A 10586-nucleotide genomic window follows, 5' to 3' on the forward strand; every position below is an offset into this window, starting at 1 on the left:
GGGGACCAGGTTCGGCCGACCCGCGGCGCTGGGCTCCCCGCCCCGCCGCGCCAGGCCAGTCCCCGGGTGCGCTGAGCGCGCAGCGTCCCGCGTGGAAGGCCATCTCGTTGCGCTCCCGCCAGCCCGTCCGCCCGCTCGCCGTCCCTTCGGGGCTCTTCTCGGGCTGGATTTCCGGAGCGCCGGTGCTCGGCCCTGGTCGGATGGCTTTCCCGCGAGTGGGCGTCTGAAGGGAAACCAGAAGCGGGTAAGCGATTGCAAACTCTGGGATTTGACGCTGACGGTCCGGGACCCCCAGCCTCCGTCCCTCCCCAGCCCCATCGCCAGGACCCCTGGACGGCTTCGGGCACCAAGTTATTTTCTATGTGGAGGTAATGACTTTGGGCACTCTGCTCCCCCGCACCCTGCTTGGTACACACTTTAAGAAGGCAGCCCTGTTAATTAACTTTAATTACAATCATTCGGCCTCCACCTGCCTGAACCCAGCCCTGTACCCGGGGACCTCTCTGCGCTGCGTTTACCAGTCTAATCTTTATTCTTTGGGAAGCAGTTGTCTTGGGAGAATTGGTGTCCATCCTATTAATTAAAGTAAGTTTTATTTTACTTCATTTTAAAACGCGTCTCCCACTTTGTGGTGATCTGGAGTTACTTTGACTGGGAGGAAGACTTTTGAAATTATATTGTGAACGACAACCTTTGATTATTAGAGGAAAAAATACACGGGGAACGATAAGCTACTTTATGTAGAAAACTGTCTTAGATTGTTGCAATAATGATAGCAACTTTTTTTTTTTCAAGCGTGTCCTTGAAGTAGGCTGTTCAGTGGAATATATCCTTTTCTAAAAGCTATTTTTAAAAAAGTACATTTAATCGGATGTCATTGTTATTACCAATAATAGCATTGTACTTACAAGCCCAGTATTGATTTCTCCTCACTTAAGCACTGTACGCTAGCAGGAGTTTATGGAACGTTGCCTGTAAGTGATTGGAAGGTGACTATGGGTGGTTTTTGTTGTTGTTTTGTTTTTTTTGAAGGACGCTGACATTTTAAAGGAAAGAAATATCTTTAAAATTCTTCTACCTGTATACACTTACAAGAGAAATATAGTGAGCAAAGGCACTGGGCATTCCACTCCTTAACAGTGTTTAAAAGAGAAAAAAGTGGGTCGTGCAAGTAGGCTACATCTTAAAATGGAAATATCCCCCTGGCTCCCTTCCAAGGAGAGATTTAACACGTTTAAGTTGGGTCCGCCCACCGGTGTTATACCAACCTAATGTGTCATTGGTCAAAGATATTTTTTAAATTAAAATGTACCTAGAGGGGAAGTCAAATGGCTTGTTAAAACTGATTTATGTGGGTGTGCATGTCTTTGTATTTTTTTTTCCCTTCCTCTGCTTAGCCTGTCAGATGGATGGATTTATATTGTTTGTCTCTTGAAGGAGCTGATGGTCCATTTAAAAACAAATTCCTGTTTCCCTGTTATCTTGGGTTCTATCACTGAGGCTAAGAAAGCACTCAATGAGTGATTTTAAGATTCAATTACTTTTCCCTACTGTGATATAGTATTGAAACTGAAGTTTAAAAAACTTTGATTCTGAGGATTCTAAGTTATAGACTTCATAACATCCTACAAGAATTTATCCTTTGTTTTGCTTTCCAAGTCACTTCCTTCCACCTCAGGGTGGTGAAAGTGAGACTGTAAAATGGGAAATATAAATGACAGTCATTGCTTATTGACTTCTGTCAATGATGTCCCCCCTCTTCCTATTTGTTTATTGCCTTGTTTATTGGGTCTTGCTTTTGCACATAATAAACTGTGGGGTGTTTTGGAAGTTTTTAAAATAAATTTATTTTTACTTATTATTTGAGTAATGTATAGGAGTGTTTTGTCTGCATGTATGTAAGTGCACTTGCGTTGTGCAGTGTCTGTGGGGGCCAGGAGAGGGTGTCTAATCCTCTGGAACTGGAGTTGGGATTGTTGTTAGTGGTCATGTGGGTGCTGGAAATCGAACCCAGGTCATCTGCAGGAGTAGCCAGTGCTCATAATCTCTGAGCCATCCATCCAGCCCCTTGGAATTGTTTGTAGAATATTAATTATATTAATTATGTAGATAACTTCTTATTGATGTCAGAAATATATCTTTGCTTTGACCAAACATGATAGATGTAAAAACAGAGGGTATGAGATGCCGTCTTAAATTATTTCTACCATAGAGTTTATTGTTTTTCTTTTAAAAACTAGTATCAGTCAGGGCCTGCAGATATGGCTCAGTGGGTAAAGGTGCTTGCCTCCAAGCCTAATCACCTGAGTTCCATTCCCAGGACCCACAAGGTAGGAGGAGAGAATCATCTCAGCAAGTTGTCAGCTAACTTCCACAGGCACACTGAATCTACACTTAAACACCCACTTTAAATAAATAAATGTACATAAAAAGTATTGAACAGATTAAATATGTGATACTACGTAAGTTACTTGGCTCACTTTCCCTCCTTAATTGAATAGTTATGGTGTTATGATCCTGTCTGAGTAGAAATTTTATTACTGTTTTCATTCAGCATAAGCTCGTTCTCTTCCATGCTCAGGTGAGATCAAAGGTGCCCTGATTTGGGTTGCGGTAGGCATTTTGTTGGGTGTCTTTGGTGATGAAAGCTATTTGTGAGTGGAATTATTCTTTTGTCTTATATGTGTATGTGGGGATGGGTAGGTAAGGGAATAACTATGGAGGAGAGGGGCTGAGAGGATGGTTTATCTGTCCAGAGGTTCTCAAAGTTGAATGCAAAATAGGCCACCACTGGCTACACTGCTTATTAGCTTTAGGTTGAGGATAGATGGCTTGGTCTATCCAGTGGTAAAAGAGAAACTGGTCTATTTTTTGGTTATCAGATGACTTGGGCTTCCGGAGGTGGAGATGGTCAGGAGAGCTGCTGAGAATTTCCGTGCATCTTCAGATACAGGCCTCTTCCTGTAGCATGTCCTCTTCAGCTGACTCCAGATGCATTCAGGCATCATGCTTCATAAACTTGTGGAACTCTAGGCCCAATGCACCTGTTCTCTCTTCTTGCTATTGCCTGATTTGTCTCCTCTTCCTGTGCCTCCTCTGTGCCCTTTGGTCTACTTTCAGATGCTGGTACCTCCTCCTGTGGCCTCCTTGAAACCCTCCTCCATAGCTCCTCTCTGATCAAAGCTTTTGCAAGGCTCTGAATTGCTGCAATGTATAGCTATACTCCTGGACTTGCTTAGAGATTATCTTAGGGTTCCTAAGTACTTCTGAAGGATGATACCAATTTGTGATTAAAGCACTATACTGCAAAGTGAATGAAAGTCAAGGCCACAGATGTTGATTTTTCCCATCACTGTGATTTAAAGTGCTTTCCTGGATACATCTTACTCTTCTGGAAAAGTTTTGTTTTGGGATTCCTCCTTCACTGGCGTGGAGCCACGAAGGGCTGATTGTTTGGGTGTCATTTCCTTTGCTTATTGTCATGTTGACGCACCTCTTTATTTTCAACTACTGGAGGGAAAACAGTGTCTTCACTTGGTTTGTAGTCCTTAGCACTCTTCTCAAATGAGATAAGAGGTACTGTTATCTTGAGCTGAAAATATTTCCCACTATTATCTTGAGGACAGTAGTGTTCTTTAAATATTTATTGGATGAATAAATGTAAACAAATCGACAAATAGGTTCAGAGACATTTGTTGAAGTACCTTTGTATCCATAAGAACAAGAGACTTTAAGAATTACTGAGCCAATAGGAAGCCCTTGAATTCAATTGGAAAAGAGGTCAGGGTGCTATTTATAAATGCAGAGAGGAAACATTCACAGTAGGCTATTTTGAAACATCTGGTTGTTAGTCTAAAAATGTGGCTCTTAAATTCACAGAGATGGTGATTATATATTTGCACTACAACTTTAACATTAGGATGTAATGCAAATAAAAGTGTGTTTATGTCATAAACGTACATCTGAAATTACTTTGTACCAAAATCTGATCTTTCAGTTTTTACCTGGATTCATTGAACGTTAAAGCCATGTTCACTACACCATGCAATGGAACAGGATTCAGAAAGACGCATATCTGCCAAGATTTCTGGTTCAGATACAGATGTGTTAGACTACAGAGAAGGGTTAGAGAGGGCCTGCTCCCAGCAGAGAAATGTTTCGGTGTTAGGGGTCTGTAGTGGGCATCCTCTGCTCTGCCGCGGGGTTCGGCTTGTCATTCCCTGTGCAAACTGGAAGATAAAATCTTTCTTTGGTTGCCCAGAGATCATGGCTCTACTTGGAAGACCTCTCATTTAGAATGTAAAAGATGACCCAAACCTCAGCTAATTAACTTAACATCTAGATGGGCAATTTAAAAGAGGAAAGACTGCAGCCAAGGAGATTATCAAGCAATTAACTATTAAGTTATTATCTAAAACACCTAAATGTAGGTAGACTTTAGGAATGGAACATTATAATAACCCCTCATACTAACTAAAGGAGTTGGCATTCCTGGCCTTCACAGGAAATGGAAATGGACATTAAGTTCTAGATTCTTAGAATTGTGTTTTTCAGATTGCATAGTAAATAAAATAGTGAAAACATAGAATAATAATTACCCCTTGATCCAAGAACTGAATGATTTTGCTTAGGATCTGGCTATTTTAATATTAAATCTCAATTATTCTTCATCCAGTAGCTACTGACTAATTATTTGTTACTTCCTAGAAACAATTCTAAGGTCCTCATGTATATTCACACACTCACTCTCAAAACAGCCCTGTCATGTATGAATTATTATTGTAGCTGCATACAGTAGTGAGGCTGAGGAGGGAAAAGACACTATTCAGAGCCACGCAGGTAGCACACAACAGAGCTGGTATCTTTGGTAATCAGTGGTCTGTGTCCCAGGCCTAAAGTCTTCCACTCTTAAAATGCTAACCACATCTATATTTTACTAGTTTAATAAAGCTATGCTTACTGCTGCATTAAGTGCTTTGTGGGCTAATTAGAAGAATCACTTAGACTTTTCATTTAAAGAAATATAATGCTACTACACAGCCCAAAGAGTACCACTCAAAGCCCGTATATTAATAAAGTATGATATAATTAAGTGCAATATTGATTATAGCAGATGAATTAATAAAAGCCAGTACTTAGCATATATTGCAGTTCATTTCAGGTCCTGTTATCATAAGTATTTGACTTGTTTATCTTGAAATCCTATAAGATGAGATATATTTTTCTCATCTTACAAGTAAGGAATCTGAGTTTCAGGAAAGTTAAAAACTTTTAAGAAGGAATATAGGCTCAGTTGATAAAAGCACTAGCCTTGCAAGACTGATGATGAAAGTTCAGTCTTAGGAACCCAAGTAAAAGTTGAATTTGGTTTTGCCCACACTCCTGCTGGGAGATGAGAGGGGGAAACAAGGAGAATCACCTGAAGCTCACGGATGGGCCTCCTAGCCTGGAGCACACAGCATAGCAGCAGAAACAAGTGAGACCCTGCCTCAACAAGGTGGAAGGTGAGAGAACACACACACACACACACACACACACACACACTAATAAAATGAATTAAAACGTGGAGAAGCGTGGATCGGAAGTCAGGCATTGTGGTATGAAGTATAGCGTGGGTGGGATTAATGAAGGATTCAAGGCAGATGGAACCAACAGGAAAACCTCCTGGACTGATGGTACTGCACTTGTAAGATTGGACTGTCAAAGGAGAGGAATAAAAGGTACAGGAAGTTCCTTCAGCTTCCCTCTGTCTTGTTTCTTAAAATTACCATGTTAACCATGTTTTAAGTGTACAGTTGAATAGGGTTAAGCATGTTTAAATAGTTGTAAAACATATTTCCAGACCTTCTTTATTTTGTGAAGCTGATGCATTCTGCCCATTAAACAGAGCCCCACCTCCTTGGTTGTCACCATTCTGCTTTTGTGTTCTATTAATTTGATCACTTAGAGAACTTTTGTAGTGGATTCCTAGGGTGTTTACCTCTTTCGAGGCTGGTTTATTTTACTTCGTTTTGTGAAGCTGATGCATTCTGCCCATTAAACAGAGCCCCGCCTCCTTGGTTGTCACCATTCTGCTTTTGTGTTCTATTAGTTTGATCACTTAGAGAACTTGTGTAGTGGATTCCTAGGGTGTTTACCTCTTTCGAGGCTGGTTTATTTTACTTAGCACAATGTCCTAAAGATTCAACTTTGTAACCTGTAACAATTTTCATTTTTTGTGTGTGCATGTATGTGCGTGATAGGCATGCATGTATGCATGTATGTTTCTGTGTGTGGGTGCATGTGCGTGTGGAAGCCTGAGGAATCCTCCGCAGTCACTTTCCACCTTATTTATTGAAACAGGGACTTTCGCTTGAGCCTAGGGCTTGCTGATTCTGTTAATTTCAATAGCCAGTTTGCCCTCAGGAACTCCTGTCTTCAGTTTCTTGAGTGCTGGGATTACAGGCAAGCCGTCATGACCCCCTGGCATTTACATGAGTATTGGAGACTGGAACTCAGTCCTTGTACTTGTGCAGCAAGCACGTCACCGACTTCCATTGTGTGTGTTCATACACTTTGTTTGTTCATTCATCCTCCCACACACATTGCTCCTTTTGTGTGTCCTTGGAGGTTAAACCTCTGACTGAGATTGTAGTCAGGAGGCTTTATATCAGTCTTTATTTCCCTTACAGTTCAGCAATACTCTTTTTTTAATGTATATTTTTCATTGAGCTTTTTAAATTTCATACAACAGTTCTTTCAAATTTAGACCTCCTCCCCAATCCATGCCTCCCCCATCCCCCCACTGAACCTCATGTATTCTGCCATACATGTTAAGTCCTATTCATTCAGGTATTTGTACCCAAACGACCGCCAGTGCAAATGTGTCTACTGGAGTCTGGTCAGCTTATCTATATGTAAGTAATACTCTCTGTTGCCAGCAGCAATCAGTCTCCAAAGTTCTCAGTCTAGGGCCGGCCCGCACTGGCTGCTCATGATGTCAGTAGATCTTATTTTGTTCTCATTTGATTATATGATTTGGGCTATATATTGTGCTGTACAAATTGTACCATATATATATATATGCATATATATGCCATCATTTTACAATGGCAGATGAAAATAAACTGTATATTACCATGAAAAGTATTTATAAAAATATTTTATTATTTTTATTTCATGTATATGCATGTATTGCCTGAATGTAGGTAAGTGCACCCCTGTCATGCAATGCCCGCAGAAGACAGAAGAGGCTTTTGGAGCCCCTGGAACTGGAGTTACAGACAGTTGTTACCTGCCTTGTGGGTGCTGGGATTCAAACCCAGGTCTTCTGCAAGAACATTCAGTGTTCTTAACCTCTGAGCCATCTCTCCAGCCCAATGAAAAGTATGTTTAAAGATGTTTTCCATTACTTTGTTATTGAGATTTGTTAAATCTCAGGCAATCAACATGTAAATGAATGTAGGCTTCTATATTTAACAACTTATGTGTACACTCACACCCACAATCAACCTTGAGATTGCAAGGTATGGTATATTTAACCAGCACTTCTGTAGTGAATCTAAGTGTTTATGAGAGGGAACCTATGAAGTCATTGCCTTTCTACCATTTGATCAACTGTACAGCCATGAGGAGGTGTCACAGTCAACAAACACAATGATCTGGTATCTCCTGTTTCACCTTGGGCCTAGTACTTTACTCCCAAGAGAGCCATGACAATAAAAGGAGATCCTGCAGAAGTGGGTTATAGCTATTGGCTATTGGTAGCCATGCAAGTCCTAGGAAAAATGAAAGCAAATGAGTGTCTGCAGGAGTGGGGAAGGATTCGTGGTTAAAGTTGAGAACATAAGACTGAGGGGATCATAGCCTGTGCTTGATCACATTCAGAGAGATGACCAGGTCCTGTCTTCTATAAGGGGTTTAACTTTGCCACATCATGAGGTGGGTAAATAGATGGTAGTGGAGAGGGATGGCAAAGGACCAACCAAGGTCAACATCTCTAGGACCTGTAGCCTAAACTAGTTATTCAGTATGCTCTCTGTATGAAACCTTTACATTTTCCAAGTTCTAACCTACTTGTCCTCTAGAGGTCTACTAGCAAATGGAAGGCAGAAACAGTTTCCTCTTTGATCATCCTTAGTGCCCACACCATATGGGAAACTGATTAGTTGTAGAGAGTTGAAGGAGTGAAAATTGTGGGGCGTTTGCCTTGGTGCTGTGGTAGGATGCCCTAAGTCACCTCTTTCCTGTCTGTGCTACTCAGTCGTTGAGACCAGCAGAAAAGTTTCTCCTGCTGGTTCAACCCCAGGAGACAGTTTCAGTCTACTGGGAACTACTGTTATGGAATACAATAAGCATCCATTGTAATTAGAATCTGTCAGATGTGTATTGTAAGACATTGAAAAGTTACATTCATTTAGCAGCCCCCTTTTATTATAGCTGTTTTCTAAAGTTTCTTTGGGTCATATGATCCTATAATAATTAGGTCTACTGTTTCATCACACTTGCAGTTTCCATAATCTAGAGTCATGCTTCTGATTAAGGTGATTTAAAGAGATTTTAATGGGTTTAATATGTAATGAAGTTCAATTATACTAATGTTCATTTTCTCCAATAAGAAATTAGAGTCAAAGGCGATTCAAGAACTTGCCAGATTGAATACTTAAGAGCCTTATGATTTAATGAATGATTTAGGTGCAGACTAAGGTTTTTCATGTGCCTTCTTTTCTTGCTCAACTGAAGGGTTACACAGAGCTCCACTGGTGGAGACAGGGTGAGAAGGGTGGAGGGTTTGCTCACTGCACTGGTTTTCCTTACTTGAGGCATAAGGAGAGATTGTAGGTGCACCACAGATGGTCTGGAATAATTCCAGCTGACCTGCTGCCACTCTTGACTCCTGACTTGAGGGCCTCTTAGTGCTTAGATGGATTGGAAAAATACGAGTTCTGTCTATGCTCCTTACCAGTTTGCTGACTTAAGTGGATTGAATTTTAAAACTATGAAAACTTTCCACCTCTCACCTTGAATCTTCTCAATGCTGGGAAGAAGTCATTCAACAGTTACTGAGCAACTACTGTCTATACCAGGCAAACTTAAGAGGTTGAAGATTAACAACAGAGAATAGACAAGATTTCTGTTCCCCATGGGGGTGATGGACAGATGTCAGGTGGCAGTAAGTTGACTGATCACAGTTAAAGCAAGGGTGAAGAGTAATGAGTCACAGGCATGCTTATATGTATAGCTGGTAAAGGAAGCCCTCTTGGAAAAGAGATTTGATTAGAGACTATCAGTTGGAGTGAGCCATGAAGGCGGGGTATGCATTGAGGACAAGGAACTGAAATAAGTGGAAGCATGAGGGAATAGGTCCTATGGTGCGAACAGGGCCAGCCAGCCTGGGAGCTGTCAGCAGAGCTGGAAAGCCAGGGAAAATGAAGTTGGGAAGTTATGGGGAGTGTTAGGGTATGACTTGTGCTATAAAATGAATCATTCTGCTCCATGTATTGAGAATCTGTTGTGTCGGGGGGAGGGAGCAAAGGCAGAATGAAGGCTATTAGTTCAGAGGACTATTGTAGTGGTCTGTGGTAATCAAGACCGTGGCCTGGGTTGTCAGCAGAGAAGTTGGGGAGATGTAGATGGATTCAAGGTAGAGGTCAGTAAGATGAGAAAACAATGTTTATTAAGTGATGCATAGATCAGGCTTGTAGCAGGCACGTCTAGATGGCATTCCCCTTCTCTGTTTACTTCCTCATTACTGGGTCAGGATAAGATGGGCATGTGCACAGCCACGTGTAATGCCCTTCATTTGTGCTGTCTATCAACTTGTGCTGTGTGACGTTTAAACAAATGCTTTGGCATTTATTGGGAAACTTTAGAAGCTGATCATCATCTTGACAGTGTGTATTATGGGGTGATAACAAAATAATAATGGGAAATGCTGACTTGGATTTCATTATGTGTTACTTGTTCTAAATGCTTTGCACGTATTGACTCATTTAATTCTCACAGTAGCCTTGTGAAGTATGACAGCTCCTTGTACTCCCATTTTCCTGATGAGAAAGCTAAAGTATAGAGAGATTAAATCTCATCCAAGTACATAAAGCCTGTAGGTGGGGAAGCTGGGATTTGATCCAGGTCATCTGGTTTCAGCCCCTTAATTTTCACACTGGAATAGCCTGTGAAGTGAATATCAATTAAGTGCTTGCTGTGATTTGATTGTGTATATCTGGCCATGTTCATATGTTGAACCATGATACCCCCCACCCCCGCCAGGGTAACGATCTTTATAGGTGGGACCTTTGGGAGGTAGTTAAGTCTTGAGGGTGGAACCATCACAAGAGAAATGATGAGTTAATAAAATGGGCTGAGGGAGCTTGTGGGTGAGAAAACTGAACTAGGGTCTTCTGCAAGAGCAATATGCACTGTTAACTGCAGAGTCATATCTCTAGTTCCATTCTTTGTCTTTGAGATCTAACATAAACATGATTTCCTTCTTTCCTTTTCTGTATAGAATAAGAACAAATAAATAATACCCTCTTCTCCATATTCCTTCATTTACTTCTTAGGGTATGATGGCATTAAGATGACCCCTAAACGTGTATTGAGATATT

At 41.1% G+C, this 10586-nt stretch overlaps 1 protein-coding gene across 3 annotated transcripts in view; it reads left to right on the forward strand.

The window, feature by feature from the left end:
* Positions 1-131: 131 nt before the first annotated feature.
* Arap2 (ArfGAP with RhoGAP domain, ankyrin repeat and PH domain 2) overlaps positions 132-10586 on the forward strand; it is a 208321-nt gene continuing 197866 nt past the window's right edge. Inside the window, exon 1 of one of the 3 annotated variants that reach the window (XM_008850516.3) lies at positions 132-244. The gene's annotated coding sequence lies outside the window, so the exon portion shown is untranslated. Of the gene's footprint in view, positions 369-10586 lie in introns of all 3 variants that reach the window. The other 2 variants (XM_017802566.2, XM_008850513.3) reach the window with 2 other exon arrangements.

Source organism: Nannospalax galili, unplaced genomic scaffold (genome assembly GCF_000622305.1).
Source record: "Nannospalax galili isolate Female #2095 unplaced genomic scaffold, S.galili_v1.0 scaffold65, whole genome shotgun sequence".
NCBI lineage: Eukaryota > Metazoa > Chordata > Mammalia > Rodentia > Spalacidae > Nannospalax > Nannospalax galili.